The sequence below is a fragment of the Sphaeramia orbicularis genome, chromosome 8 (genome assembly GCF_902148855.1).
Source record: "Sphaeramia orbicularis chromosome 8, fSphaOr1.1, whole genome shotgun sequence".
Classification (NCBI taxonomy): Eukaryota; Metazoa; Chordata; class Actinopteri; order Kurtiformes; family Apogonidae; genus Sphaeramia; species Sphaeramia orbicularis.
Genome location: NC_043964.1, coordinates 51776740 through 51801358, shown reverse-complemented (window position 1 = coordinate 51801358; position 24619 = coordinate 51776740). Strand labels below are relative to the sequence as shown.

Genomic DNA, 24619 nt, shown 5'->3' with positions numbered 1-24619 from the left:
AAACAGCTGTTAAACCAGTGGTTCTTAACCTTGTTGGAGGTACTGAACCCCACCACTTTCATATGCACATTCACCAAACCCTTCTTTATTAAAAAATAAAATATGATTTTTTTCAAATTCAAGACACAGGTATATGTTTTACTGGTGCACAAAATGAACCGTGCATTAACATCACTGTGTTCAAAGAACAAAACCAATACAGTGCATGAACTTTCAACAAATTCCATACCTTTTCACAAAGACATGACCTGTTTTAATACTACCACACTGAAATGGTTTTAATTTTTAACCTTATGTATTCCAATAATGAACTTATTGTATTTATGCTATTTATCATTTTTAACATTTTAACACACACCCATCACCTAATTTCCATCAGGCTACAATAATAATGAATATTTACTGCAAATCGGTGTGACTTCTGCTGTTACCTTTGAGAGACCAGTTCAGAAATGTGTGGCTTCACCTTGGCAAGTGCCACTGTCATGTCATTTTCACAGCAAAGTCTGTTCCTTTGTGTTGCAGTGCTATAAGCAACAACAATACACCGCGTATATTGGATGTCAATCAAAGAAAGAGTCTCCAAAGCCGTTTGTTTACATACACGGACCTAGCCCGACACACACACCCGACTAATGAGTCGAGTGTGTGTCCTGACCTCCGTCGAACCCCTGAGACTGACTCACCGAACCCCTAGGGTTCGATCGAACCCTAGGGGTTCGATTGAACCCAGGTTTAGAACCACTGTGTTAAACCAACACAACTATACTGGTGTTGGTGCAGCTCACTACAGATGCAGTTTGCTGGCTTTGGCTAGTCCGCTCTCTGACTATCCAATCACAGGGTGTGAAAACGCTGACATCACCGTACGCCTGCTAGAGGGCCCTGGTGTCGCCAACTCTAAATCTGATTGGTTGAAGCAACAGTTTCATCTCCACTTCTGTTTTGCTCGAGGGAACGTGGAAGTGACTGTGAAGGCCTCCTGGCAGATTTCTGTGACTGTGACCCTGCCTGGCAACAAATGATGAAATGTGATTGGTTAAAGGCTTTAATATGAAAATCCATGAGTGGAAGCAGCACAACCAGAGGAAAAGCTCTGAAAGGAAGCACACAGACCATTTGGATTTATTGAATACGTATTCATGGACAAAATAGAATTAACATCAGTCTGTGATTCAGATATTTTTTTAGGCCAGCAGAGAAGGCCTTGCAGGCCCTGACAGCCCACCACTGACTGTCCATCCAACAGCTGTTTTCTGGACGCAATGATTCAGTCATTTCCAAAAAGGTTGAATGTAGAAAATGGAAGTGTCTAATGTGGAGTTCTAGTCACATGACTCATTTCAGAATTGTGGGTACATTTCACATGGAGACAGAAAACAAACATTGGGAGTGTTTTTTTTCTTTCATGAAACTTTTGTATTTCATAGAACACACTTTAAATTGAACTTTTCTAGTATTTGCTGAGCTTAAACCTGTAACATTTACAACTTTTAATGTGAAAAACAATGTAGTTGCAGAAAAATCTTTCAACTCTGTTGCAGACAAATTGGGTAGAATACATAAAATTAATAAATATTAAACAAAGTAAAAGATTGCTTTTTCCTAGAGATATTGTGTCTGTAAATCCATTAAGTCAATTTTTGTTCTGATTAGATAAAAACTTTTTTGTTTTGGAGTCAAAATATCAACAAATTTAATTGACATGTTGCCGCGAGGGTGTGCATTTTCTGTAAACAAACCTGTAAAAATGAATTAAATACTTTGAAATTTCATTAGACACAGCTTGTAATAAGGTTGTTAATAAAACATGTCTGATAATCATCTTTTAAAGTAAAACCATAAACAGAATTGACATGAATAACAGAGTTGACCACCCAGAGTTCAAACCAGCAACAATAACATTTCTGCCAGACTCTGAAACCTTTAAAAATATTTAAAAATGTAGAAATGATTTTTAGTCTCTTTCCTGACACATTTGGTGATATCATATGACACATTCACTCTACTTTAGTTTCTTGGTATTTTTGTAATATTCTCTATCAGCACATCATGACAAAAGCGAGTTCTTTGAACCTCTGCAGGAAGTTTATGTCTTCATATTTGTTTCTGCGTTTTTGATCAACAGGAATCTTACACACATAACAGTCTCTGGAGGCGTTTTTGGGATTTTTCTGACAGCGCTTGTTTTCTTTGTCGGCAAAATCTTTAATTTTTGAATTTCTCTATTTAATTTGGAGTTCTCCCATTTTATTGTTCTTCATCCTGACCTCTTTTGTCTGAAACAATAAAAACAAATGCCATTCTAATTAAATGTAAAGTAACCCATGACCATGTTTCACCTTATGAGACCATGGCCTAAACAGCTTAGTCACACTTCTTCATCAATGAGTTCTATTTTTCAAGAAATGGGTATTTATTATTAAAGGTGCACTATTCAACTACTGTGAAATCATAGCACACAGGTGTCAAACATGCGGCCCCTGGGCCAAAACCGGCCCACCAAAGGGTCCAATCTGGCCCCTAGGATGAATTTGTGAAATACAAAAATTACACTGAAAATATTAACAATCAAGGATGTTCAAATCATTTTAGGTCAATTCAATCTAAAGTGGATCAGACTAGTAAAATATCATAATAACCTACAAATAATGAAAACTGCAAATTTTCCTCTTTGTTTTAGTATAAAAAAGTAAAATTAGAAAATAAAAAGTTACATTTACAGACTGTCCTTTTACAAAATATATGAATATCCTGAACAAATATGAACAATCTGAAATGTCTTAAGAGAAATATGTGGAATTTTCACAATATTCTGCCTGTTCCTAAATCTTGAAGTTGTGATGCACATGTTTAATTGATCAACTTAGGCGTAATATTGTTAACATTGCACTTTTTTTCTTAAGAATTTTCAGGTTGTTCATATTTGTTCATGTTATGTTCAAGTACGGTTCATAGGTTTAAAGATTTTCATAATGGAATTTGACTTTTTTCACTCAAAAACATAGAGAAAACTTTGGAGTTGACATTATTTATCAGTTCTTATCCTATTATTTATATCATTTTACTGATCGGACCCACTTTAGATCAGATTAGGCTCAGTGGAGATTTCTCACAGACTGCAAGGGAAGCCCGGCTTCCCATAAAATTACGAAAATTAAATGGTTAAATATGTTTGGTTGTGTTGACATTTTATTGACTACAAATGTTTTAGAACACGTTCATCTTAAAGATGAGTTCGTTCAAATCAGCTTCATCACAAATCAACGGACGCGATGTTGTTCACTTCTCCTCCATTCCCGTGTCTGTGTTTCCTCCTCCATCTCTGCTCAGTGCATTTGTCCGTAGACTGCGGTCGTCTCTGGGCTTCAATGGGACTGAGTGGAACAGTTTTTTTCATTGTCTAAAACTGGACGGTAATTGGATAAATGCCATGATGTTGTCCCGCCCCCGGACGCCGGGCGTCTCTGGGGGTGAATGGAGCTGTGGGCGGAGCTTGGCCGGGCCGGACGCCAGAATCTCACGTGCTGATTGGAGGATCAGTCGAAAGGCTGAATCCCGTTTGATTGACAGCTGTTTTCAGATCTCCTCCTTCACTGACACAGTTCAGTTTCATACCGTCACACATTCTGCTGCGAAATCAAGAGAGAAATCACTACCAAATTACTTGTTCATTTCTTGCACTGTAAATAAAACCCACTCATTGGACTTCCTTGTTTCAATTTAACATAATTTCAGCGTTTTCTTGTTTCAGTTCCATAATTTAATAATTTCTTGTCCGAGTTTAATATCGTTTTGTAGATAGTTAAATCAATCAAACTGTCGGCTAGGTCGCAGTGAAAAGAGCATCTGTAGTTTAAAAAGGCTGAAGTCTTACACCCACAACACACTGGGCCAAGGCAATCTAAGCAGAGAGGACACTGGTCCAGTCCCTGGAAAAGACGCCTACTGTGTACGATAAGGGCACTGAGCATTTTCTTAAAAAAGAACGGAGGGCCGAATTTATGTTTAAATAACTTGACAATTTTTTTTTATTTTTTTATTTTTTTAATGTAAGCCGACAATGAGCTTCCCGTGTCTGAAAGATGAGCAGCCGCCACTGATTAGGCTGTATGTGGAACTGAACTGAACTGAGTTTGACACCCCTGTCACAGCATCAAACAAAGAAGACAGAGGTTTTAATAGAAGGAATAGAAAAACAGGCTTGTGTTTACAGTTATGGTGGGCATCAGATCAATTATGGTCAGAACAAAAAGACAACATTGCCCATCTAGAAGTCCTAAATTTTTACCAAAATCTGTTGCTAAAAAGTGCACGTTTATTTAAAGGCATGTATAAATGACAGAATGTGCCTTTAAGACCCAACACACTGGACAGTTCAGTTCCATACGATCACACTGACAACCCGAATAAAAAACAGCACTGATGTTCCTTTTGTGAAGTCCGCCACCAGACATTAGTCTGTTTTCATGTTTGTCTGTCACTTCCTGTTTTATTTTGTTAAGTTTTCCTCATGTGTCTTGTCTGTTGTCTTTACTTCCCTTCCTGGTTCGTGTTCACCTTTTCCCTGATTACCTGACTCCGCCCTGATGTGTTCCACCTGTGTCTCATTGTCTTCCCTCCCTTTTGTGTATTTATACCCTGTCCTTTGCCCTGGTCAGACGCCAGTTCATAATCTCTCGCAGTTTACTTACCAGCGTTTTGATCCTGTCTGTTCGTTTGCCTACCTGTGCTTCGACCCGTTTTGTCATCCTGTTTTTCCTGTTCTTGCCTGCTCCCTGTCGGTTTTGTCTGCCTCCCTGGTTTTTGACGTCTACGCCTGGTTTTTTGGTACGTGAACTTGTCTTACCCTTATGTCCTGTTGCCTGTCTGTTTGCTCTCCCGTGCATGACCTGTTTCCGTCCCTGACCTCCCTCTGCTTCTCCCTAGTCGGGGTGCCGACTCAAAACCCGGAGTCTAACCGTGGGTTCGTGCCCCTTGCCCAGAGGACGAATCCCTCGAGGACTTCCTTGGCTGCTGTCCTCAAGATCCTGTTAATTATCACAATCTTTATATTTGTACTACCTGTACATAATAAACTCTGTAAACTTTTACATCCGCCTCCTAGTTCTGCATTTGGGTTCTGGGTCCGTACTTTCAGCATCACACCTTTGACAGTAAAATGATTCAGCATCTATAATAAAAGTGAATATACGTGTGTATATTAAAAGTAAAATACTCAAATAAGATTTGAAGCATTTGACTGTGTAAGTCACTGTCAACTCTGTTATCATTAAAGCATTAACAGAGTTGACATTTTCTTCCATTTTTGACCTTAACTCCATGTGCTCGATGAAAATGAGACACCACATGGCATGTCTAAAAGTAGAATTTTTACAGATTTGATCTTTTTTTCTTTTTTTTTTTTTTTTAAGTTTCATGATTGATTCACTATGATTTAACAATAACAAAGTTGACAAGCAATTAATCTACTATTGGTGTATCCTAAACAATTTGTACAAAATAATGGGAGTAGAAAAATGATCTACCTTAGCGCCTTCAACATGTTTTCTGCCAGAGGAAGTGACATCACAGGATGCAGGTCTCATGTTTTTATATGAATGCTTTGGAAACTTTTATGGAGTTTTATAACAGAGATAACAGAGGCGACCAGAACATATAGACCAGTGTTTTTCAACCTTGGGGTCGGGACCCCACATGGGGTCGCCTGGAATTCAAATGGGGTCGCCTGAAATTTCTAGTAATTGATTGAGAAAACCAGAGAAAACACCTATGTAAAGATATGCTTTTAGGTCAAATATTTGAGTATATTTTTAATTTATTATAATTTTGATTTTATACACTTAATATTTGGAAACAATATTCACTTTTAAAGTCTTTGAAAAGGTTCATTAAGCATCTTTGTGTCATTTATGCAATAAATTATATGCATTTTTCAAACCGGATTTTGTATTTTTTTGTGTTTTTTGGCCTTTTGTGTTGATATCGTAGTTAAAGTGAAAAAAAATAATAGGCAGATGAGATAGATGAAGTTGTGCTGAAAAAGAAGATACTAAACATGGGTATAGTAAACATTTATTTATATAGTATATAAAGACAAAATCAAAAGAACTCAAAAACAGCCAAAATAGGCTCAGACCCCTAACGGTTCAGATGCTGCAGCTCTTTCATAATTCACATTTTCAGTTCTCGTTTGTTCAGTTTTAATTGTCAGCCTTTTAAATACAAGCTGGACTGACTGTACATATCCTGACCAAGGAAAATTAAATTAATTTCAGCAAAAAAACAGTATCTGTTTTGAAAGTGTGGGGTCACCAGAAATGTGTGATGCTAAAATGGGGTCACGAGCCAAAAAAGGTTGGGATCCACTAAAAAACATATTTATTTAATACTGAAATTTCATGTAATACAGAAAATACATATTCTCTGCAATTGATTTTATTGGAGTTTTTAGAGTGAGCACAAAAAAAAAGAAAATAATGTAAAATTATTTCATTTTAATTCAAGTTTCAATGAATCCTGAGCCAAAGACAGTCCATTTTGGATGGGGTGAGACTTCTTAGGTTAATATTTTCTGTATACATTTGGTCAAAAATATACAAAAAAAAGCATTACTATTTGTTGAAGTTTAATTTAATTAGTAGTATTATTAAAAACTGATTCAATAAAGATTTGTCTGGGGAGAAAAAACAATGGGTGTATCTGGGAGACACAAAATGTACCCCCAGTTCTGAAATGAGCCACATCTGAGTGTGGATGGAAACGTAGTGGTTGAAGGAACTCATCTACTGCTACTAAATCCAACTGTGCTCAGTCCAGCTGCACACTCAACACCCACAATGCACCAGTGCACCAGGACAGACCCCCTGAATCCCATTATTATGGTGGGTCTGTTTTTGAGGCTCTGTCCGTCACACGTCACATTCACATCTGGGGACTTTCCAGGTGTCAGATCCAAAATGTCAGTGTCACCGTCTGTGAGTGACTGTGTTCAGTGTTGAACGTGTCAGTGCTCTGTCACACTGAGCCCAGACCATCAGACCACAGGAACAGGTCAAAGGTCAAACACTACATCTGTCTCATTGGTCAGACTTTTGGACGTTACTGTTGGATTCATGGAGTCAGAAACAGGGTTGTCATAGCAACAGTAACAGGTTTAATCATCTGTCCGTCCATCTGAAGTTTCTCAGCTCTATCTTGTGTTTAGTGAGTTTGTTTATTCCTAACTTTACTTTTAATAGCTTGGTTTTCATTACAGTTTTCCACAAAATAAAAGCGATATTTGTACAAATTCATCAAAGCGCTACTTGTAGGTGTTTCCACTGAAGAGTGTTTGGCTTCTGATGCGTGGTTCTAGTCCAGTCCCATGCTGCAACATGTTGTAATTCTCATAAATACTGTATAGTTCTAGCAAGACACTGGTTTAAGGAAGATGGAGGCACTGAGTTTCATGCCAAACCACCACGGTGTTGGAACAGATGTGTGAAAATGCACTAAATGAGTTTCTATGACACTTTTGTGCAACACTTCTGTATCAAAACATCTCAAAAAAACCACCTCATGAGAGCGGAAAAACTGTTTTGTTTCCGTTACCTGTTTCCCGTTGCGCAATTTGCATTTTGTGCATTTGTATGTATGTATGTATTTATTTAGTTCCAGGACAGTGTGTACTGGCATTAGTTACAAAGAACAAGATGCATGCACCAGATTTAGCAGAGAAGCTCATTTTCATCTGTTGTCCTGGACAAACGACCAACAGAACAAACATCACTTAGATTACAAAGTCCTAATATACTGGAAGAAAACCGTTAAACATGACAGATACAGAAAAGTCTGTTCAGATTGAACAGCTTCATCCAAATACAGGAAATACATTCAATACATACAATACATTCTAAAAACACACTAACTTTACTAGAGCAAGAATAAGATAGAAAAGAGAGAAAGAGAAGAAGAGAGAGGAGAACAGAGCAAGAAGAATAAATAAATCAAAATAAATAGATAAATAAAGAGATAAATAGTCTAATTGTGCAATTACAAACCAGACATAGAAAAAAGAACAAGTAAAAACTCTTGATGTAAACTCTTCAGTGGAACTAACCCAGACAGTTGATCCAGTCCATGTGTGCACACATTAGTCCAGTAGTGGATCTGTTGGACCAGACTGGAGTCTGTGCCATCCACACTAGAATGCAGATTAGTGTTGGCAGTGCTGGTTCTCTAGGAGCCATTTTTCTGGAGCATTTGAAAAACATTTGTAAACGGAGCAGGTTTTCCAGCTTGTCCACACCTTTGTCTCCTCAAGGCTCCACTACTGGAATGTCCTTCTGTATGGGATCTGCACTTCTACAGCTTTGAATCTGGAATAACTGAATCTTTGAATCTTGAATCTTTTATCTTGAATCTTTGAATTGTGAATCTTTGACTCTTGAATCTTTGAATTGTGAATCTTTGACTCTTGAATCTTTGAATCATTTAATCTCAAATCATTGAATCTCGATTCTCTGAACCTTTGAATCTTGAATCATTGAATCTTGAATCTTTGAATATTGAATCATCAGTCTTTAAATCTTGAATCTTTGAACTATGAATCTTTGAATATTTGGATTTTGAAGCATTTAATCTTGAATCTTTGAATCATTTAATCTCAAATCCTTGAATCTCGAATGTCTGAACCTTTAAGTCTTGAATCACTGAATCTTGAATCTTTGAATATTAAATCATCAGTCTTTGAATTGTGAATCTTTGAATATTTGGATTTTGAAGTATTTAATCTTGAGTCTTTGAATTGTGAATCTTTGACTCTTGAATCTTTGAATCATTTAATCTCAAATCATTAAATCTCAAATCTCTGAACCTTTGAATCTTGAATCATTGAATCTTGAATCTTTGAATATTGAATCATCAGTTTTTGAATCTTGAATCTCTGAATCATGAATCTTTGAATATTTGGATTTTGAAGTATTTAATCTTGAATCTTTGACTATTGAATCTTTGAATCATTTAATCTCAGATCATTGAATCTCGAATCTCTGAACCTTTGAATCTTGAATTATTGAATCTTGAATCTTTGAATATTGAATTGTGAATCTTTGAATCATTGAATCTTGAATTTTTAAAAAAAAATTTTGAGTTTCCTCTGTAGGGTGTCTGGGCACACCCTCAGGTCCCCCTGGAAGAGCTGGAGGAGGAGTCTGAGGAGAGGGAGGAGTCTGGGCATCCATGATTAGACTGATGAGTCCTGAACCAGGACCCAGATAAGAGGAAGAAGACGGATGGAGGGATGTTTGAATAATGAATCTTTGAATTGTTGAATTTTGATTCTTTGAATCTTCAAGCTTTGAAACTTTGAATACGGAATCATTGAATCCTGAATCTTTGAATCACTGAATCTCATATCTTTAAATATCTGAATCTTGAATCACTGAATCTTGAATATTTGAATATTTGAATCTTTAATCTTTCAATCTTAAATTCTAAATCATTGAATCTTGAATTCTGAATCTTTGAATCATGGTTCTTTCAATCTTGAATCTTTAATCTTTGAATATTGAATCATGAATCATTGAATCATTGAATCTTAAATCATTGACTCTCGAATCTTTGAATCTTGAATCTTTGAATCTTTGAAATGTGAATCTTTGAATCTTGAATGCAACAATAACCAGTTCTTTATTTGCACAATTCAAAGCAGCATGCAGAAGGTCCAGTGCAGTTCAGCAGATCCATTCAACTGTAACCTATGCCTCGTCCAGTTCAACCTCAGAGTCAGAATACAGTTGATGGTCAACGCAACATGTGCAAATGAACTCAAATGATCATCATGGGTCAAATGGTTCAGCTGTGTCCCCTAGTGGGATTCCCAGCCCAGTGTCCTGCACCACAGTCAGTAGTATTACCTACTGAGCTGTCCCACATCTGGATCAGTGGGAGGAACATCTGCACTGGCTTCCTGTGGCTCACACCATAGACTGGAAAACAGCTCTGCTGGTCTACAAGTCTGTCCATGGTCCAGCACCAAAGTCCAAAGTCTGGGATATGTTGGTCCCTTATGAACCATGTGGGACCCTGAGAACCTCATGGACTGGTCTCGTGCTGGAGCCCAGAGTCAGGACTAAACAGGTGGAGGTGCGTTTCAGTTCCATGAGTTCAACTGTGGAACAGTGAGACAGACCTGGACTGGGACAGTGTTGAAGTCCAGGCTGAAAACGGCTCTGTTCAACTGGACACAGAACAACTGAAAGGCTTCCATCTGACCTCTGACCTTTGCCTTTAGTTTCACTGATTATTCTTGGTGTTTGATTGCTGCTGTTTTCATTGTACTAGTGTGTTTTGAACCTGTCTCTTTTCCATTTGTGGACAGCTCTGTGAATTGTCCTGTGTATGAATTGGACTGGACTAATAAAGTGTCCTGGCCTTTGTCTAATCTGACCTCATGAGGGATCTGCTCATATCTGTATTCATATGTGCTGCTGCTGGACACTTGTTTTGTCTTGGTCATTTTAAAAGGAGCTTCCAAGTCCAGAAAGCAGGGCTGTCCAACTCATTTTAGTTCAGGGGCATATTCAGCTAAATTTGATCTGCAGTGGGCCGGAGCAGAGAAATAATAACATAAGAACCTATAAATAATGACAACTCTAAATGTTTGTGTTTTAGTGTAAAAAAAACAACAAACATTTAAATTATGAAAATACTTAGTTTTATAACCCCCCCCCCAAAAAAAAAAACCCTGAAAAAACTGAAATTTAAATTAAATTGGGTCTGTAAGGGTTAAAGGTGGACGTTTGAGTTTGTTGAAGCCAATAACGTAATAATGACTGATAACGTCATAAATTTACCAGTTTTCAAATGTAATAAGCCAATAAAAAAATTATAGATGAATATGACTGTATTTAAGTTTCATTCATTAGAAATAACTGTGATAAAATCTCCCTCTCTCTCTCTCTCTCTCTCTCTCTCTTTCACTCTCTTTCTCTCTCTCTCTCTGTTCTTCTCTCTCTTTCTTTCTCTCTCTCCTGCTCTCTCTTTCTCTCTCTCCCTCTCTCTCGCTCTCTCTCTCGCCTTCTCTCCCTCTTTCTCTCTCTCTTCTTCTCTCTCCTGTCTCTTTCTTTATCTCCCTCTCTCTCTCTCTCTCTCTCTCTCTCTCTCTTTTCTCTCTCTCTCCTCTCCCCATCTCTCTCCTTCTCTCTCTCTTTCTCTCTCTCTCTCCTTCTCTCTCTCCCCCCTCTCTCTCTCTCACCTTTTCTCCCTCTCTCTCTTTCTCTCTCTTCCTGTCTCTCTCTCTCTGCCCCCCCACCTTCTCTCTCTCCCTCTTCCTCTCCCACTCTCTCTCTTCTTCTCTCTTTCTCCTCTCTCTCTCGCTTTCTCTCTCTTTCTTTCTCTCCCTCTCTCCTTCTCTCTCTCTCTCTCCCTTTCTCTCTTTCTCTCACTCTTTCTTTCTCTCTCTCTCTCCCTCTCCTGCTCTCTCCTTCTCTCTCTCTCTCCTCTCCCTCTCCTTGCTCCTGCGCTCGCTCCTTCTCTCTCTCTTCTCTCCCTCTCCTTGCCTTCTCGCTCTCCTCTCTTTTCTTCTCCTCTCTTCTCATCTCTCTCTCGTCTCCTCTCTCTCTCTCCTCTCTCTCTCTCTCTCTCTCTCTCTCCTGCTAGTAGATCTGACCCTATGAGTATTAATCTGTGTAAAGAATGAATAAATTCTTCTGCTGCTCCATCTCAGTTTGATGACATCATCAATAATATCAGCCAATAGGAAACACTGGTGTCATTGTCAGTGTTCTGCTCAGTAATAGGGTTCATTGGCTCATGTTTCCAACATGAAGCCTTTACTATTATAAGTGTCAGTCTGCTGCTGCTGCTGGAGAAACACTGGTTTTGTCTCATGAAATTTCACTTCCCCATTCCTGATGCCCTAGCTCCACCTATGGGTGGATCCCTTATCCACCACAACCTAGTGTTAGTAGTTTTTGTTCTCTCCTGACTTTGTGTTTCTTCAGTTCCAGTTCATAAGTGCATCACACAGTTTAGTAGAAGTATTTCTTTAAACACACTCATTTGGGTGCACACATACTAGTGTCTGTTTGAAGGATTTACTGACACTTGTTTCTTGAGTTCCCAGACAGAGGAGCAGACTGATGGGCGAATTCTGTTCTCAGTCATTCTAAAATGGCCTTGACTGTCAGCAGACATGAAGGAATCCTGTTCATTTCAAATCCTGAGCTCACTGACAGTAGTAGTCCACACAGAATATTTACATTTGAAAAGCTCAGTGTCAGCCCCCAAATAATGTTTCTGTTGTCATTGTGTGTTTTGGTCTGAGGCTCCACCCATCACCTGTCTGCCAATCACAGAGTCAGTACCTTTGTTCATCCAGGTTGGCAGTTCCACTGAGCTGCAGCTGGAACATTTCTGATCACAAATGTCTGACCTTAATAAACCTAAAAGGACTCTGATTATTCCCAAATATGTCAACGTGACAAAGTGAGAAACAAAACAAGGATCTGAATAGAAGATGATTTAGAAACATGGAGACGGATGAAAGAGGAGAAGAATTTGAAGAGCGACGCCGGCTCTGCCTCAGTCTGACCACCGTAAGAACCACTGAGAGCCAGGCTGTGGTCTGCACCCAGTCCCAGACCGGCGGTCTTTTCTCCTGGCCCTGGTGAAGAGGCTGAGTACTGGTGAACAGACCTGGTACCAGTGTAGGACTTGTCTCTGTCCATGGTAGCTCCTTGTAGTTCAGTGTTTTCCGTGGAAGTGACCTCTGCATGTAGCGGTGTGTAATCCGAAAGGGTGGGGGGGTTCAGTAGTCCGCCATCTGTGGTTCGGTGGTGGTGGGGGGGTACAGTAGTGATCCGTGCCACTTGTACTTTGTGGAAGTAAAAGTTAAACTTAAGGCTCATTTTTCTCTATCTCCTGAATCTGTGTAAACTTTCATTTGAGTGGGCAGGACGTTTGTCCTGTTCTGTTCTATATTAGACTGATGTAGAATAAGTCTGGTGATGATTTTTTTGTTTTAAATTTATGGTGTGGTGGACAGGATTAGTGGAAACACTAGTAGTGGACGGTCATGCTGGATCTGTCCACCCCTAGTCTGGGGGGAGGAGCAGAGGATACCACGCTCTACAGTATTTGAATGTGATTGCAGTTCCAGTTTGGGCCACAATCCTACATACACCACCTTTAATTCTTAGGTTAAATCACATTTATTTCAGACACTTAGTATTTTGTGTGTAGTTCTAATTATTATTTTTTTCTCTTATTTTGACTAAGTTAATGGTTTGGTTTAATTTCTTAGTGTAATGCGCCCCCCCCCCCCCCCCCCCCCCCGTGTTTCATTTGGGTTAATCCCCTTCTGTTTATTCACCTTTGTTCATTGTCTGTTTAGGTCAGTTTTGTTCCATTACAGTTATGGTTCAGTTGACCTCAGTTGGGCCCATCTTTGTTCATTTTGATCATAAACATTTTTTTGCATTTTTTACCTGATCAAACGTGTTAATGCTGTCATGGAAAACACACAACTGTTCACACACACACTTTAATAGAACTGTTCATTGGACATGAATCAGGAGGTGTAAATACAAGTCATAATAATAATGAACAGACAGAGTAAAAGGAGCAGATATGGAGGATTAAAGATGAAAAAAGTATTAAAGGGAATTTATTCACTGATACATGTTGTAAATTCAGATTGCTGTCTTCATCTGAGGTCAATCTGCATCACAGTAAAACAATACAACAGTAAGGCAGCGATAAAAAAAAATCATACAAGAAGTCCTATAAAAATACCACAAAAATTTACAGAGCATATATATATATATATATATATATATATATATATATATATATATATATATATATATACACACACACACACAAACACACACACACATTGTCAAAAGTTGGGACTCACCTTCTCATTTAAATGACATGAGGTGGACCACAAATGGTGAACCAGTGCTCAGCATCACTGGGCACTCATTCAAGACTTTTGGAAAACATTTCAGGTGATTACCTCATGAAGCTCATCGAGAGAATGCCAAGAATGTACAAAGCAGTAATAAAAGCAAAATGTGGCTGTTTTGAGGAATCTAAAATATAAAACATATGCTTTGAGTTAGGTCACACTTTTTTTATCTACATAATTCCATATGTGTTCATTCATAGTTTTGATGCCTTCAGTGAGAATCTACAACGGAAACAGTCATAAACATAAAGAAAAACCAGGTGAGTCCAAACTTTTGACTGGTAGTGTGTGTGTGTGTATATTATATATATATATATATATATATATATATATATATATATATATATATATATATATATATATATATATATATATATATATATATATATATATATATATAATATAAAAAAAGTGAGATATAGTAACAATAACATATGGTTAGACCCTCATAGAATTCAACATCAGTCACATGACACCCTCACAGGTTTCAGATGAGACGTCACAGTCTGGAAGTAGAAAATCTGCATGTCCAGAATGGAACCGCTTTTTTTGGTGTGCAAAAGGCACACAGTATGAGCAAGCTGATGAGGAAGTGAAAACAACGTATTTACAAACCGGCTGGGAGCTTCAAAGACGGTGTCTCAGTCGGAGTCAGAGAAATGGGAGGGGTCCAAATCAGAAGAGGGCGGGGTCTGAGGGACAGGTTTAGAGTCAGTGGGGACCAGCTGATAGGTCAGGAGGGTGGGACTGAGTCTGGAGGAAATCCTGTTCCTGATCAGAGGAACAAGGCAGCAGGAACACAAACAGAGAACAACACAGACGGCAAGGAATGGGGTCACTACTTTAAGGAAAATCTGCCCCCATGGGCCAGAGGTGAGCCAGTTCCAAAGGTCAAATCCTTCAGTGGGGGGGGTTTTGCAATTAAATTGGCGAATTAGAAGCTCATTTAAGTGATCAACTACATAGGTCAAATTTCCTGAGACGTCGGGGATAAAAGTGCAGCATTCTTGTCCTATTATGTGACAAACACCTCCTGAGGATGCCAGCATGTCATCTAGAGCTGCACCATTCTGAAGGACAACATTTCTGAGGGCTTTGATTTCCACAGAAACTGCACCAAAGCCTTCTGTCACCGATTTGGTTCCATCCTCCAAATCTACAGCTGTATCATCAATGTAATGAGCCAATTTAGGAAGAGCCCACATGGGAATAACAGCTCCCACGCCTTTGTCCCATTGTTTTATCCTGACTCGTGCTTTGGGCTCAGATCCACGGTGGACACAGGAATGAATGGGGCGTTGCACATGTGGGTAATAGGGGTGAGAATAAGTCAGATTACCTACCACGAGGACATCAGGTAAGAGACGGGCAAGGTGATTAACTCCACACCAGTTGGGTGGGAGGAACTGGTAAACATTTGGACCACAAACCCAAACCTTTGCAGTAAGTGAACCAAATCCGTAATCACTGGGTAAATAAAAAATGGCCCTGGAAACATGCCAATTACCATCGTGGTGTTGGACCGGGACAGTAACTCCACCTTGGTGAGGGAGTCGGTTTCTGAGCCAACAGGGGGATTTCTGTGGATAACCACAGGTACCATTGGTGGTGTGGGTACAGTGGTGAGTGGTACCAAGAAAATGTGCACCATCCCAGCAGCGGAGGGTAAAACACAATGGAGTAACATATGCTGAGGGGTGAGTGATCATAATCGGTTGAAAGACGGTAGGCGTGTGATACTCAGATACATTGTAACTCTGAATGGTATAACCTGTAAGGCACGGTAAGCTAAGACTGAGGCTAATATAGGATGGTTTGTTCCACACTGAGGGGGAAATGACACCATTTGCACGTGGAACTAAAAAGGTCAGAGCAGCTAGGGTCATGGATACATTTAGCAGCATTGGAAAAAGGGGAAGGGCGTCCTTTGCGGTATGCGGGACGTGGGCACAGACATAGCAGTTAGAGAGATGAAGCTTTTTAGTGACAGTTTTGACAGACTTTAACCAGACATTGTTGTCATAAGAGAAAACACCTGGAACATTTGGGAGGGAAGAGGAGGATGGAGGATGGTGTGAGAAATTGTTATCTATGGTAGAGGAAAGAAAGGGAACAACGTGATGACCCTGAAACAGCCACACAAATATGTTGTGAGGAGATACAGACAATTCCAAGAACAGAAGACTTATGGTCAGCATTCAAATCAAATCAGTATTAACAGATCAATATCTTCAACTGTTTTCAACTTTTCACACTTTGAAATGGGTTCCATTACAAACCAATGGGGATTTAGAACATTTCAAAAATTCATATAAAATTCACAAATCAATATTTCCCAATTCTTTGAACAAACTTGGTAGACCTTAGCCCAAAGATGTTCCACAACAAATACCAACTCATTCTGACCAACGGTTTTGGGGAAGAATGTTCTGGAAAAACTGTTTATGGACGACAGCTGATCCCAGTCGTCCATCGGACCTTCAGGACGTTGGACTAAAAATGAAACCTGACAGGTTTAGCACACAGCATCAGCAGGTCAGTCAGAATGATGGTGTTTTGTGGACGTAGACTGTGGACGTAGACTGTGTCCGTGGTCGTGTAGCTCATCCTGTGTTGCGTGCCTTCAGTCTGAAGCGCCCCCTGTTGGCCTGGAACAAACATGTCATCATCATGTGCTGCTGTCACTCATGTGTGTGTGAGTCCATGAACAGTTCATTCAATCACTGAATCAAATCCACCTGATCAGGTAAATCCTGCTGACATGGGACGGCTCTGAAAGCACACAGACGTTCAGTCTCAGTGTTTGTCTGGACTTTTCCTGGTGGACTGGAACAGACAGGAGGTGGATTGACTAAATCCAGGACTTGGACTCCACAGACTGGAGTTCCCATCCTCAGTCCTTCCAGGTTGGAGCTTTAGACCATCACATGACCTAAGTCATGTGATCTCATCTGTTTGGACATTTTCCAGATGAAACCCAGCCCAGTTCAACCAGTCAAACCATTCAACACACACATGAAGGGCATTGGTGTTGGACGGAGGAAAAGCACCATGGAGAAGAACCACCGATAACAGAAGAACTACTGATAACGGAAGAACCACCGATAACGGAAGAACCACCGATAACGGAAGAACCACCGATAACAGATGAACCACAGAAAATGGAAGAACAACCGATAACGGAATAACTTTTGGTCGTACATTTTTGCCCTTTTAAACCCCCCCCCCCCCCCTTGTGATTTTATCACAGTTCTCTCTAATAAATCAAACTTAAATACAGTTATATTCATATATTATTATGTTATTGGCTCAGTTATTACATTTGAAAATATTTTTTTTTAACAGGACAGTAATATAATAAGTTATTCCGTTATCAGTCGTTATTCTGTTATCAGCCGTTATTCCGTGATTGGCTTCTCCACACCATGAGCCTCTGAAACATGCACAAACACATGTGACAAATATTGGAGGTAAACCCAGTTTGGCAGAAGCGTCCCATGTCAGCGTTGAAGTGTGTTAGTGTGTTGAATAAAGCTGTGAACTGACCCGACAGTAGAAGTAGAGGAACATGGTCCCTGTGATCAGGATGAAGTGGACCAGCACCACCCTGATGATCAGATTTCTCACCAAGTCTGAAACACAACAACAACAACAACCATCAGAGTGGAGCTGAAGAGTCCTGACGTCTAGAAAAGCTGACAAACTGTGTCTGTTTGACACTATTCTGCTGATCACAGTGTGAACAGAACCGATCCGATCAATAATGAGTCAGAAACACCTGGAACACATTCACATCTACTGATGGAACATATTCAGTGTGAAGAACATCTGCACCAACGGGACACATTCCTATCATGAGGATGTTTGTGCTGAGCTCAGTGGGATTGTGTGTTTGAGTTCAGACTGCAGTTGGATTTGGCTCCAAATGGGAGTTGAGTTCACACACACAACTTGTAAAGACCGACAGGCCTTTATCCATATTTTCATAGTTGCATATGAACCATATGTAAGGCCTCCAGCAGGGGCAAAAATAACTTTGTGGTCAGTCGTCTGTTGTCGGCAACCTGGGCACACAGATGATTTAATAATATTTGTATTTAGTTAAATATGCATTAAAAAGGTCATACGTCATTGTATAAAAGGCATGGAAATGACACATGCCGGCTACGCTTGGTGGAGTGAGACATCACGCCGTGGTGGAAGTGGGCCAGGACAGGTGATCCGGTGGAACCCAAAGCGGTGGATTCAACCCTTTTCTTTTCCTGGGATTAAACTTTTTTCCTCCTTTCCATAAGGATTATCATCTTCCGATGAGCACTTGAAGCCACCATGGGCCAAAACTAGTGTTGGAACAGAATCTTTTCAGTCCTGGTGGCGTGGTGGTGCAGTGGACAGCACTGTGGCCTCACAGCAACAAGGTCCTGAGTCCAGGTCCACCCACAGGGGTCAGTCTGAGGCCCACGCCCATTTTGGACAATGTGGTCAAACCATAACCCATATCTGCAGCCGATATCTGAGGCCCATATTTGATGTTTTTAAAGCACACTGACCGTAAAATACAACTGAAACACTCTGATAATCAAGATTTTTAAGCAGCGATATAAATGACATGATTAATACACGTACACATAGTGCTGTTTGAACATTTATCTAAGTTCAAGTTGAAGAATAACTCTTGAGTAAATACAGTTTTGCTCTGAGCTGCTCTAAAATGTCCCAGTCACCTCATGTATTTCTCTACTGGTGAAGCTTTCCTCCCAGTTAAACTCATGGACGTCACTGCTGATAAGTTCAGGGTCAGTTCTGTTCGCTGGAGAAGATGTTGTGTCTACAGAGGCTGGGAACTCGCACTCCGATAGATACACGTCTACGACAACAATCACAACACTTTGCATAGCACGTTCTAACTGGGTTTAGACCTGGGTTTAAACTCAACTGTGGTTTGAACTGAGCTCAGATTAAAGGAGTGTTTGTTGGTTCAGCCCAGTCTCTGAAAGGTTCAACTGGACCGGCTTTACCTGATCTCAGTCCTACCAACGTGGTTCTGCTCACACCTGTTCCCTCTGCTCACTGAGAATGTTGTGGAACATGGTCATGTGACTGCTACTGATGCATTGTGGGTGTTTTGTGTGTGTTTGTCCCAACGTTACCTCCGACAGTGAGATAGAGGGCAGGGCTCTGAGATGACGAGAAGCTGTGGTTATAAACGTCCACGTGATAAACACATGTGTAGTTCCCTCGGTGGGCGTAGCCCATGGCAGACAACAGGAAGTGGGCGGAGTGATTGACAGCCAGCTGGGTGAGGTTCAGGGGCTTCTTGGTGTCGGAGATCAGCTGGAAGGAGCCTCCTGGGTACTGTGGTTGGACGGAGCATGTGATGGTGAAGTCGGAGCCAATGAGCACCCTGAACCCCTGCTGGTAGACCTCAAAGACCCCGTCAGAAAGGGAGATGTTGGGCTGAGGCAGCAGATCTGTCCACACACAGAGACATGATTGGACCAAGCAGCACACATGAGCACAAACAAGCAGTCAGAGAATCCATCCTCCTCAGAGACACAGATGGATCTGATCCACAGGAGTTTGGGATGGGATGAACACTGTCCAATGAAAACATGGAGGAATGGGTCATTTAGAGCACAGCTGACCTTCAAAGGCATTATGGGTAAAAAAAAAAATGACAAACATGTGGTGGTTTTAGAGTCTCACATGTCAACATTTGGTCCTTTTGTCCTAAATGAGACTAATGTGAAATCTGTTTGTATTTTCAGCCTCATCTGGTCCAAATGAAGACGTTCATTTGGGATCTGGACGTTTCAAAGGTCAATATTTGACACATTTGACAGAAAAAAAAAAATGAACTGAGACAACATAATCAACTGATGAAATGAAAAGATTCATTAGATGTAACTTTAAACGTCAGAGTCAGAACCATCTGGTCACTGAGAATTCAGTTCAGATACAGTTTGTGTCTGTTTGTACCTGAACACACCACGTCCACACCAGATGAGTGTTTATAGAAATCATCTAGTCCAACACAGTCCCTCAGTCCAGATGTCAGTTTTACACAAGGAACGGACACCACCCACACAGGTCTGTCTGTAGAATTATCTGTTCTGTTGACTGAAACAGCTGATCCACAGTCCAGATGTTGACACACAGCAGATCCAGACTTCAGGTCCCAGAGTTTATACTCGTCTCCTACTGGTCTCCACTGTCCCTGCTGTTGGATCTCCAAAGTACCAGCACAGCGGCTCGGCTGTCCCACCAACCTGACACCACCTGGATCTGAGCAGAGACACAAAGACATGAGTCAAAGAAACACACTGTCATATGAAAGCCACGCCCCCTTGGTACCTGAACAGGTGAGTCCAGCAGCTGTTCCAGGTGAGCAGGTCTTCCCAGCGGAGCTGGACCTTCTACAGTCCAGGACAGCAGACTCATTTCCTTCGCACTGGAGCTCACTGGTCCAGACTGGAGCCTCCCCCTCTCCATAGAGCCCCCCCTGGAGGAGCCCAGGAGCCCCACAGCCCAGCTCCCTACAGACCACCTGGGTATCGTTAAGGTCCAAATCCTCTTCACACACTGAGGACCAGGACTGGTTGGACCGGACCTCCAGTCTGCCTGAACACCGACTGGAACCCATGGACCAGTCTGACAGAGTCTGTGGACCCACAACAACACACAGACATGTTTAAAGACACAAAAGCCCCTGGACAGACGGCAGTGTGAGGGTGGACTCTGGAACCCTTTCAACCCTCAGCCTAAAATGGACCGCCTGCACTTTTTTATTATCTTTGACTAGAAAAAGGGTAGAAAATATACTGTGAGTTCCTCCTCTTGCCCATATTTCCAGAACACTGAGAACATTCAAAATCTAGTCATTTACAATTTAGTAATAATAATAAGAAGAAGAATAATGGATTAGATTTTTATAGCACTTTCTTGGACACTCAAAGCGCTTTACAATTTCCTGCATGTTCTAATTCTGCTAAAACAGCTTCTTCTCCAGCTTCTAGTTCAGGCCTGAGTGAAATGACCGTAATGACCCAATAAAACCTGTAAAGCACAACGTCTTAAACGGTGAAACAGTTCCATCTATCCAAACTGCATATGCACAGGGTGTGTCAGCGATGACACGTCAGGTTTGAAAGACTTAACAACACATCTGTTCATTTTGAAGAACGGAGTACAATATATAACAGAACAGTTCTATACAGTATATTGTCACAGTGATAAATACTACAGTTATGAGAGATAAATAATGGTTGGTTACCCACAGAGATGATTAGAAGGACCAAATATGCAATAATTCTAATTACTACTACTTCTTATAATGGCTGCATGTTCAAATGTTCTTCCACGTTCCCTGTGCAGAACCATGTCTGTGCACACGTGTTCTCACATTCATCTGCAGAAGGTTTTCAGTTCTCAGCAGAAAATCTGAGTTTATTTGCCCGACTGACCACATAACATTTGGAAATATGACAGATGATGGAAAGTGGACTTTTACAGAAGAAGGAAACACGTATTATCTGAAAAGAAACTGATAGTAGGTCCATTTGTATTTGAACAAAGGCTTTTTTTTCCAGAAATGTGGACAAAATGTCAGCTGAACATGAACTAAACCATTGAACTTTGGAGGAAACACCATGTTAAAATCAAAGATTAAAGTGATCTTGACTCTTTCAAAGCCTCCTGTCAGTCATTAGTGACACAGGAACTAAATAGGACTCATGGACCAGTTCAAGCAGAGACACAACGTCCTCAAAGAAAACAGCAGAACACAGAACACACCAATAAAAGGCCCTTTAGTGTTGAATGTGGAGCTGAAGGACACAGTGAGTGTGTGCTGTTGTTGAACTGGATTCCAACAGAGGGCGCTGTCTACATTCAGACTGGACTCAAACAGGCCTCAGGTCCACTCTGTGGATCCTCAGTCACAGGTTAGAGTTAGTTGAACGTCAGCGCTGGTGGACACACAGTCATTCTGAAGTCAGACTGAACATTCAATATGTGTGAGTGGGGTCTGTTCAAAGGCAGTGGGTTTGATGCACACATAGAATCCCAGTGGTCAGTGAATGCACCATAATGCAGTGTGTTTGATCAGTGACCTGTGCACTGGTTCATCTCAGACCACTGGAAACATGTGGCTCATGTCAAACATCTGCATTTAAGGAGATGGTTTAGTGTCAGTGATGTTTCCATGGTGTCCTCAGAGTCCAGCAGACCCACATAGAGCTGGAAAAAGAGCACATGGACCAACACAAAGTCCAGTTCAAACAAATGGACTCAGTCCTTCTGAGCTGTTCAACAGCCTGTTGGAAAGCAGAGTCATGTGACCACGTTCATGGACTGGAACTGAATTCAGCTGCATGTGTTAGAAGTTTCAGTCCAACTGTCCAATGTGTGGACCTGGTCTGACTGGGTTTGGTTTGGCACAGCTCAGATAAAACACACCTGAATGGACTCATGGAAGAACTCTGACAGAATCAGGACCATCATCAGTACACTTACCTGAACAGGTGAGGAATAGGGTGGAGCCAGCAGTAAAGGGATATGTTCTCACACAGTCCGTCAGTGCAGATGTAGAGAGAGGACAGGTGTGGCTGATGGACCACACAGGACTAGATGGACCAGAATCTCTCCCAGAAACAGCACATCCACAGTCCAGTTGATGACATAAGACATCTGCTGCCTTCAGGGTCCAGGGGTCATAGTTATAATATCCCAAGTATCTCCATGCTCCATGATGTTTGATCTCTACTTTACCGTTACAGTGACTGGCTCCTCCCACCAGTCTGACATCATCAGGATCTGATCAAATACAAGTGACAGATAAATGAGATCAAAGTGAGTGAACTGATAGACGTTGGTGTCAGTCAAAGCTCCGCCCACCTGTGCAGGTAAGGTCCACAGCTGTTCCAGATGAGCAGGTCTGTGACCCTGAGCTTCCACAGTCCAGCAGAGCAGACTCATGGCCTTCACACTGGAACGTCTGCACCACAGGAGCCTCCGCTTCTCCATAGAGCGCCCCCTGGAGGAGCCCAGGAGCCCCACAGCCCAGCTCCCTACAGACCACCTGGGCACCATGAAGGTCCAAGTGTCCTTCACACACTGGGGACCAGGATCTGGACTGGTTAGACCAGACCTCCAGTCTGCCTGAACACACACTGGACCCATGGACCAGTCTGACAGAGTCTGTGGACACAGATGGAAGAAGACTGGAATCAAACTACAGTCTGAAGTGGACTCTAAGGGACTCTAGTGGACTGGAGTAGACCTGGGTCTGGGGCTTGGACTATATAGTGGATTTTATTGGACTGTAGTGGACTCACATTCATATGTGTTAGTGTTTGTTTCTTCTGTGTGTGTGACATGATGTTCATCAGCTGTTTGTTTGTGGACATGGATATTATTGGTTGTTTATTTTTACTTTTATTCCTCATTTTGGATCCATCTAAAAACAGGTTTTGATCATCTCCAGAATATAGCCAGAGTCTGTCCAGTTCTCTTTCCAGCCAATACATAGATGTTGATGCCTTCTTTTATTTCCAGTAGAACTGACTACAGTAATGCTCTGCTTTCTGATCTTCCTAAAGATAGAACTTCACACCTCCAGCTTCTCCAGAACTCAGCTGCTCGTGTGCTGATGAAGACCAGAAGGTGGGTTCACACTCCAGAGGTTTGAAAACCACTGCATTGGCTCCCCCTTGGTTTCAGGGTTGATTTGAAGGTCCTTTGAATGGTTTCTAAATGTCTTCATGGTCTTGCTCCTTCTTATCTCGTAGACTTGCTTTGACCTTCTGAACCCTGGTGGACCCTGAGGTCCTCTGGCACTGGCCTGAGAACTGTTCCATGAAGAAACACTCCAACTCAGGCTGAGGCAGATTTACAGCATTATGCCCCTCACCTATGGAACAACCTGAGGAGAACCTGAGGAGAACCTGAGGGGAACCTGAGGGGAACCTAAAGAGAACCTGAGGGGGACCTTAGGGGGACCTGAGGAGAACCTGAGGGACCTGAGGGCCGCAGAGAACAGAGACATTTGAAAACCAGGCTCAACACCCACCTTTGAATTTGGCTTTAACTGATGCTTCTGTTTGATCTGTTTAATGTTGTATATTTATGTTATATTTAGTTTAGTAATAGTGTGTGTGTGGGGGGGGGGGGTTCAGATTTTTTTACATGTAAATCACTTTGTGCTACATTTTCGCTGTATGAACAGTGCTATATAAATAAAGATTGATTGATTGTATTGATCAGTTTGTGTGAGTTCACATTAAATCTGAGTTGAAGTCTTGGACCGACCAGGATCTGAGAGTCCACAGAGTCTGGAGCCCACAGTGACAGTGGAACGGTTAGGGTTCAGTGTTAATGCTCTTACCTGAACAACTCAGCTCCAGGAATGAAGAGAGATGTGAACGAGATCTAAAACAGTCACTCAGTTCAGATTCATCACAGTTTGGTCTGATCCTCCAATTATCTATATATGAATTAGTCCGTCTGTGTCTCAGTGAAACTGCAGATCCACAGTCCGGTTCTGCACAAACTCTGTTTCCTAACTTCCTGTACCAGTATAACCCATCCACTGGTTTCCAGTTTCCATCCTTTCGTTTCATCTCCAGGTCACCATGACAACGACTGGCTCCTCCCACCAACCTG

At 41.2% G+C, this 24619-nt stretch overlaps 1 long non-coding RNA gene across 1 annotated transcript; it reads right to left on the bottom strand.

The window, feature by feature from the left end:
- Positions 1–20587: 20587 nt before the first annotated feature.
- LOC115424651 (uncharacterized) lies at positions 20588–22914 on the bottom strand. The gene is made up of 3 exons (XR_003936118.1): positions 22853–22914; positions 22472–22771; positions 20588–20618 (listed from the first exon to the last, which is right to left on the bottom strand). It is a non-coding gene; the product is annotated as an uncharacterized LOC115424651 (long non-coding RNA).
- Positions 22915–24619: the final 1705 nt, after the last annotated feature.